A 7,500-nucleotide genomic window follows, 5' to 3' on the forward strand; every position below is an offset into this window, starting at 1 on the left:
TTTTATAATATACTTGAGAATTTATGTTTTCTTTCTGTACCATGTCTCAACATGGCTCAGCAACGAGAGAAAATAAAAGAGACAGAGAAAACGGGAAGAAAAAAAAATAAACCAACAACCTAACAAAGAGTCGGGAAAAGAACAACAAAAGAAAGAAAAAGAGATATGCCAACTTATTCGCTACTATCGCGTTCTCTAGTCCATCACACTTCGATTGACAGCTCACACTTCTGAAGGGTGCGAAGTAGGGTACGTACCTTAATACACTTAGCCGATACCACTGGCACCGTCTCATGGTCCGAGATTTTATTCATATGTTTATTTGTTTACTTGTTTGTTGTTGTTGTTTATGTTTGTTTATATGATTTGCGTCGAGGTCTATTTTTGTTTGCTATTTTGAATTCAAGTTTGCTCATTGATTTATCTATGGTTTGTTCTGTTTTATCATCAATATTATTTTACGTATCTCTTTTTATCCTCAATTGCTTATCCATCCATTTATCAATTTACCAATCTATCAACTGATTTGATAATTACCTCCTGCATTCAATTACGTGTTCTTTGAATAAATTCAAAGCCTTTTATAAGCTGAGCATTAAGGTGACGATGGAATGCATTTTTTTTTTTTTTTTTTTAATATTTCCTTAACCTTTACAATCAAGTCGAGGCGGAGGTTTTGGAGATGGGGAACCACAAGAATGGAGAGAGAGAGAGATATGGAGAGAGCAGAGAGGGGAGAAAAGAAGGTGTCCTTAGGTGTCTAATTAATACTAGTTTGGATGACGAGAGTGAAGGTGAAGGTGAAGGTGAAGTCAGTGATCGTGGGCATATGTTATATTTATTCATTATCTTTTTTTTTTTTGTTCTTCTTTTCCTGCTTCTTCTTCTTCCTTTGCTTTCCCCTTGTGTCTCTTATCTGTGTTGTTCTCCTACGCTCTTTCTTTCTCTCTTAGTGCAACAATACCATGGATTTTTCTGAATTAGACTTGTCAAAAAAAAAAAATATATATATATATAATAATAATCTTCGAGAATTAACCTAAACATGCTTACGATTAGTCTTTTGCGCACGAAAAGCTTGTTCTAACTAAAGTATAGTCATTCCAATTTTTTTCTTTATCAAAATAATGTCTTTGTACAGCTGCGAATACCAGTGACTTTACGAATGAAAGAATACTCCTTATTAGAGGTTTATCAATGGAAATATTTACTCCTTATCAGAGATTTATGAATGAGTAAAATATGTATGTCCTTTTTGGAAGATGATAGTGATTTTATGAATGGGGGAAATACGTCCCCGTAGCGATTCCGAGCGAGTTTATGAATGGAATTGTGTCCACTTTTGGAGGATAGAGGCAAATTTATGAATAGAAATCCACACGTAATTGACCAGAGAATGTTTCTTTCCTCTCACGAAAGAACCTCCTTGGCTTAGGCTTTATCTATCGTCTGAACTTCGTCTTTTCTAAAGTAGTTAAAAAAAAAGAATGGCTTGTGCAGGTATTTAGTCCAAGAACATGTCAAGGATGATAAACAAAAGAGATATTTTGGTGGAACTGCGTGTTTCGTTAGAGAAAATGTTGTATAAGGATAATGATGATAATGTTCAAGATTGAAAATATAATGAGAGGAATAAGAAAAATAACACGAATAAGATTTATTTTTGAGTTTATTTATCGTTTATCTTTCATGTGTTATTATGGTGGCTTAATGTTTTGTTTCTTCTTTTTGTTTCTTAATTTCCGGATAACGAACGTCACAACACGGAATGTCAAAGGAAATTAATATTCATTTTTTTAATTAAACGTTAGATCAAAGACTTAAAAAATTCTAAGTGAAACATTCTGTCTCTAAATTGAAAGTGATGTTGCAAAGATCATTACGAGAACAGGGGTGAGTTACGGGAGGGGGTAGGGGGGGTAGGGAGAGGAGTAGATCGAGATGGACTCCCCCCCCAACTCCCAACCCCTCCTCAAACTCCTGGGGCAATCTTGGCAGTGGGCGAGAGAAAAGCAAACACTTAAGGTGGCAATCAACAAGCGATGGAAAGTCAAGATTTGAGTATTGTCTCCCCCGTACCCCCCCCCCATCACCACCCTCCTCCTTCTTTCCCGCCCCAACCGCTTCCAGTCTTTTCATGTTTTTCCTCGCCTTTTTTTTCTTTTTTTTTTCTTAATCCTCCATCTCCTTCTATCTCTTTCCTCTACTTATTGTTCTTATTGCCTTTTCTTCCTCCCTCCTTTCTTTCATTCTCCTCCTCCCCCTCTCCTTTCTCCTTCTCCTTCTCCTTCTCCACCTCCCCCCTCTCCTTCCTCCTTCTCCACCTCCTTTTCCTCTTCCCGCTCTCTCTCATTCTCCTCCTCCTCCTCCTCCTTCTGTTATCCTGATACACATACACATAGAATGACGTCACACTCTTCAGCCACTTGAACAATATGTAAACAAGGTGTAGATTTTTTTGAGAATGAAATAAAATTCTCCGTAAAAAAAAGAGACTGAATAGTCCGGTATATAGATAGATAGAGAGAGAGAGAAAGAGAGAGAGAGAGAGAGAGAGAGAGAGAGAGAGAGAGAGAGAGAGAGAGAGAGAGAGAGAGAGAGAGAATGATAGACAGATAAACGGATAGACGATAAAATATGAAACTTTTCGAAAACGGATGAAACGGTATCAAGTTCGATTTTCTAACCATAATCATCTTCAATAATATCACAAATATCTGCCTGTGTCTGTTTGGAACTCCTCGCCCCCCCCCCCCCACCCCCGTCTCCCCCCTTACTCCTGCCCCAAGATCCTCCCCCTCCTCCTCCAATCCCACGACCATACTACCCACCCCCTCCCACCCTCTCTACCCCGTATTCCCTCACACAAAATTCTTCCAATTTTTATCTCGGTGTCCTTTAAAAAAAAAATCCTGAAAGGTCGCTTTCACATGGAGAGGCTAACCAGAGTGACTTTTTCTGAAGGACAAACCTGAAATAGGTTCAGATCAGGTCAAGATGAGATTTCTGTGGCGAAAGATGGCGGGAGGGAGGAGGGGAAGGGAGGGGATAAGAGAAGGAGAAGAAGAAGGAGAGGAAAAGAGAGAGAGAGAGAGAGAGGGAGGGGGTAATATCAGTATGATCAACATACACACGAAGTGTTTAGAAGGAGAGGTAAAGGAGAAGGAGAAAAGGTGAAGAAGAAGGAGAATGAAAGAGAGAGAGAGAGAGAGAGAGAGAGAGAGAGAGAGAGAGAGAGAGAGAGAGAGAGAGAGAGAGAGAGAGAGAGAGAGAGAGAGAGAGAGAGAGAGAGAGAGGAATGATAGTATGATCAACACACACACACGAAGTGTTAGAAGAAGAAGTAAATAAACAGAACATTAAAAACAAGCTTAAGAAAAAAAGTAAAGAGAACTGGAATAAACAAGAGACCCACAGATAAGAATACGTCACAGAGAGGATGGAAACGAAGGACGGGAAATGAGTGAGATTCGGAGAATATAAACACATGGTGTAATGAAAAAGATGATAAGAATACTGCCGATAAGAAATAACGGATGCCATGGGGAGGTCAGAGCCAAGGTCCATGGAGCGAATTGGGTTATAACATTCAAGGCGTTGAGTGAAGAAACGAAGGCTGTCTTGGAAGGTTGGAAAGGTGGAAGGAAGGCAGGCAGGTAGGCAGGTTTGAAAGATGGGAGGAAGAAGGAAGGAAGAAAGGTAGGTTAGAAGATTGGGAAGAAGGAGGGAAGAAAGGTTGTTTGAAAGATGGGAGGAAGAAAGGTAGGTTAGAAGGTTGGGAAGGAGGGAAGAAAGGCTGTTTGAAAGATGGGAGGAAGAAGGAAGGAAGAAAGGTAGGTTAGAAGGTTGGAATAAGGAAGGAAGAAAGGTTTGAAAGATGGGAGGAAGAAGGAAGGAAGAAAGGTAGGTTAGAAGATTGGGAAGAAGGAGGGAAGAAAGGTTTGAAAGATGGGAGGAAGAAGGAAGGAAGAAAGGTAGGTTAGAAGGTTGGAAGAAGGAGGGAAGAAAGGTTTGAAAGATGGGAGGAAGAAGGAAGGAAGAAAGGTAGGTTAGAAGATTGGGAAGAAGGAGGGAAGAAAGGTTTGAAAGATGGGAGGAAGAAGGAAGGAAGAAAGGTAGGTTAGAAGGTTCGGAATAAGGAAGGAAGAAATGTAGGATAGAAGGTTGGGAAGGAGGAAGGAAGAAAGGTAGGTTGGAAGCTTGGAAGAAGGAAGGAAGAAAGGTAGATTAGAAGCTTGGAAGAAGGAAGGAAGAAATGTAGGATAGATCATAGAAAGGAAGGCAAACTAAAAGGCAGGAGGAAGGTTCCAGGGTAGGATGGAAGGCATGCTGGAAGTTAGGAAGGATGGCAGGTTAGAAGGTAGGAAGGCAGATAGGAAGGAGGGCAGGTTGGCACAAAGAAAAGAAAACAAGCAATGAAAGCAAGACAGGAAGAAGGCAAATTGAAGATAGGAAAAATACTAATGGGCATTAGGGCGATAATGAAGAAAGAAGTTGAAGTCGGGAGATGTTAAGTGAAAGAAGGGGACATGAGAGAGAAAGAAAGAAAGAGTAAGAGAGAGAGAGAGAGAGAGAGACGCGGATCCAACCTACTTAATCCAAAGGCAGTTGCACTCCTCCAGATAACGCTTGCCAAACCCAACCGGTATTCACCCCCCCCCCTCTCTCTCCCTTTCTCCCTCTCTTTCTCACAGTCAAAGTCAAAAGTCTCTCTCTCTCTCTCTCTCTCTCTCTCTCTCTCTCTCTCTCTCTCTCTCTCTCTCTCTCTCTCTCTCTCTATCTCTCTCTCTCTCTCTCTCTCCCTCTCCCTCTCCCTCTCCCTCTCCCTCTCCCTCTCCCTCTCCCTCTCCCTCTCCCTCTCCCTCTCCCTCTCCCTCTCCCTCTCTCTCTCTCCCTTTCCCTCTTATTCTCCCTTGCCGATTGGCTCGCTCTCCGACCGCATGGTGCACGTGCTTTTAGGGAATTTGTTTGTTTACAATGTCCAAGCCGCTGATAGTCCTATTTCTCCTGTTTGTACTCAATTATATTTCTGCGTTGTCTATGCTGGTTCATTTTCATGATCATCATCTTAACCGTAAAATAATAATAATAATGATACTGATAATAATAAGGATAATAATAATCGACAGCATCATTACTTTTAGTTCTTCATTACTTAAACTACTGCAACTTCTACTAATACTATTGCTGCTGTACTACTATCACCACCACTACTATTCTAATAATTATCCGCATGAGTATCCACATAAGATACTTCTTGGTGACTTTTACGGGTTATAATAGAAAAACTCTCGTTCACTCAAGGTAACTATTTTGTTCCTAAGTACAGGTCAATGGACATAAAATCTCGGTTACACATTTGAACTAAGAGCAAAAATCCTTCTACACAATCTTTAACGGTTAGCTAAGCAAATACAAAAAAAATCTTTGTCGAGTTTACCGTACCTCGCAAGTAAACAGATTGCACACCTTGCTTTGTTGTTGTTGTTGTTTTCTGGCAGAGTTCATAGCAATGCTTCACAATCCTCTACGGTTCTCAAAGCTAAGAAGAACAAAAAAATAAAAAATAAAAAAAATAACGAGTTTACCATAGCCCGTAAGTCAATACATAACACACCGTTTGCCATTCATCAGTTGTTGTTATTGTTGTTTTGGCAAGGTTTATGGCAATCCGTCTTGTTGTATTTGGGTGGTGTGTTAGCGTTCCCAGTCACCCCTCGAGCCGCCCATTTCTGGCCCTCGTCCAAGTCTCTCTTCATCTATGGCGCCTTCACTAAAGCCCGCCCTTCCATATGACTACGCTACATCCATGAATCCGCAGAGGGTCCCGGACCTTATGAACCCAAAGGCCGAAAAGGAAGGAGGAGGAGGAGGAGGAGAAGGAGTAGTAGGAGGAGAAGGAGAAGGGGAAGGGGAAGGGGAAGGGGAAGGAGAAGGAGAAGGGGAAGGGGAAGGGGAAGGGGAAGGGGAAGGAGAAGGAGAAGGAGAAGGAGAAGGAGAAGGAGAAGGAGAAGGAGAAGGAGAAGGAGAAGGAGAAGAAGGAGAAGGAGAAGGAGAAGGAGAAGGAGAAGGAGAAGGAGAAGGAGAAGGAGAAGGAGAAGAAGGAGAAGGAAAAGGAGAGGAAGAATGAGGAGGAGAAGAAGAAGGAGAAGAAGAAGAAGCAAAGAAAAGATGAAGTATGAGTAGACGAAGAAAGAAAAAGAAAGAAAACGAAGGCTAAGAAGGAAATAAAAGTTGTAGGGCAAAGCAAAATGGTCTGTTGATTGTTTGTCGACCTGAGTGAAATTCAGTTGAAAGAGTTCCGATTCCTGTATCTAAAACTTCAATCGTCTTTCAAATTATTCAACAACGAAGTCTCTCTCTCTCTCTCTCTCTCTCTATTTCTTTCTCTCTCTCTATTTCTCTCTCTCTCTCTCTCTCTCTCTCTCTCTCTCTCTCTCTCTCTCTCTCTCTCTCTCTCTCTCTCTCTCTCTCTCTCTCTCTCTCTCTCTCTCTCTCTCTTTCTCTCTCTCTCTATCTGGTTTATATTCTCGACTCATAAGGGGAATTCTAGAGTATTCGACCATGAGGAAAACGCTACACATATTACGTCATAAGTAAGAATGGGGAGACGACCGAAGAACCTAACAGTACATGCCCTTCAGACTCCCTGGTAATCGAGAAAAAAAATATCCAGACCTCTTTCCTCTTTCAGTTTATTAAAGGTTTAAATAAATAGGGCTAATACAGAGAATAAACACATATAGAATATTAATTCCACATATGATCTGAATAAAAGAATAAAAAAAATGCCATCATTTCTCGGCAAAGCACTTAAAAGCACGTAAAGTACCAGGGAATATACGTGTGTGTACACATGTGTGTGTGTGTGTGTGTGTGTGTGTGTGTGTGTGTGTGTGTGTGTGTGTAAAACTGATCAGTTCCTCCGATGCCATTCGCATCCATAGCCGCAACCTGTTCTTTCGCTCTCTTTGTCATGACGGCACTTCCATTACGAAGCATTATTAGTTTCCGATTATTGCGTTACTCCGTCAATATCAGTTCATTTCGAAGAACGTCATCAATTTCTTTATGCCTCCCCCCTCCTACCCCCCAACTCACCCCACTTTCCTGTGCTAAATACATATGACGTCATAGATGGGTGTGCCGAGCTCCTGTCTGCTACACTGACCTTCACTAGTTTTCCTTTCTTTCCTCTAACACTCCATTGTCTGTCACATGTACACATAGCAACCATATGTAATTTCCTGATAGATGTGTGTTTATTGCTCGCGGTATGTACATATGAGAGTGAAATTGTGGTAGAAAACAAATGCTTTCTGAAAAAAAAATATGAATTTGTTTGTGTCACTATTGACTTGGCTCCAACACATACACACACACACACCTTCCTCCCCAGCCAATCCGGAACCTGGAAGTGGATGACGTAAGTTGGTCCGCCAATCCATAAACGAGGAAGGAATGACGTCATGAGAGCTCTGCCCAATGGCATGGCAACCT

General features: G+C 41.3%; 1 protein-coding gene across 11 annotated transcripts in view; it reads left to right on the top strand.

The window, feature by feature from the left end:
- The window catches only part of dnc (phosphodiesterase dunce), a 633,444-nt gene that overhangs the window by 616,084 nt on the left and 9,860 nt on the right, over window positions 1-7,500 (top strand). The window lies entirely within an intron of this gene.

This window comes from Penaeus japonicus, unplaced genomic scaffold, assembly GCF_977035675.1.
Source record: "Penaeus japonicus unplaced genomic scaffold, GWHDUDI00000001_assembly GWHDUDI00000003, whole genome shotgun sequence".
Taxonomy (NCBI): Eukaryota; Metazoa; Arthropoda; class Malacostraca; order Decapoda; family Penaeidae; genus Penaeus; species Penaeus japonicus.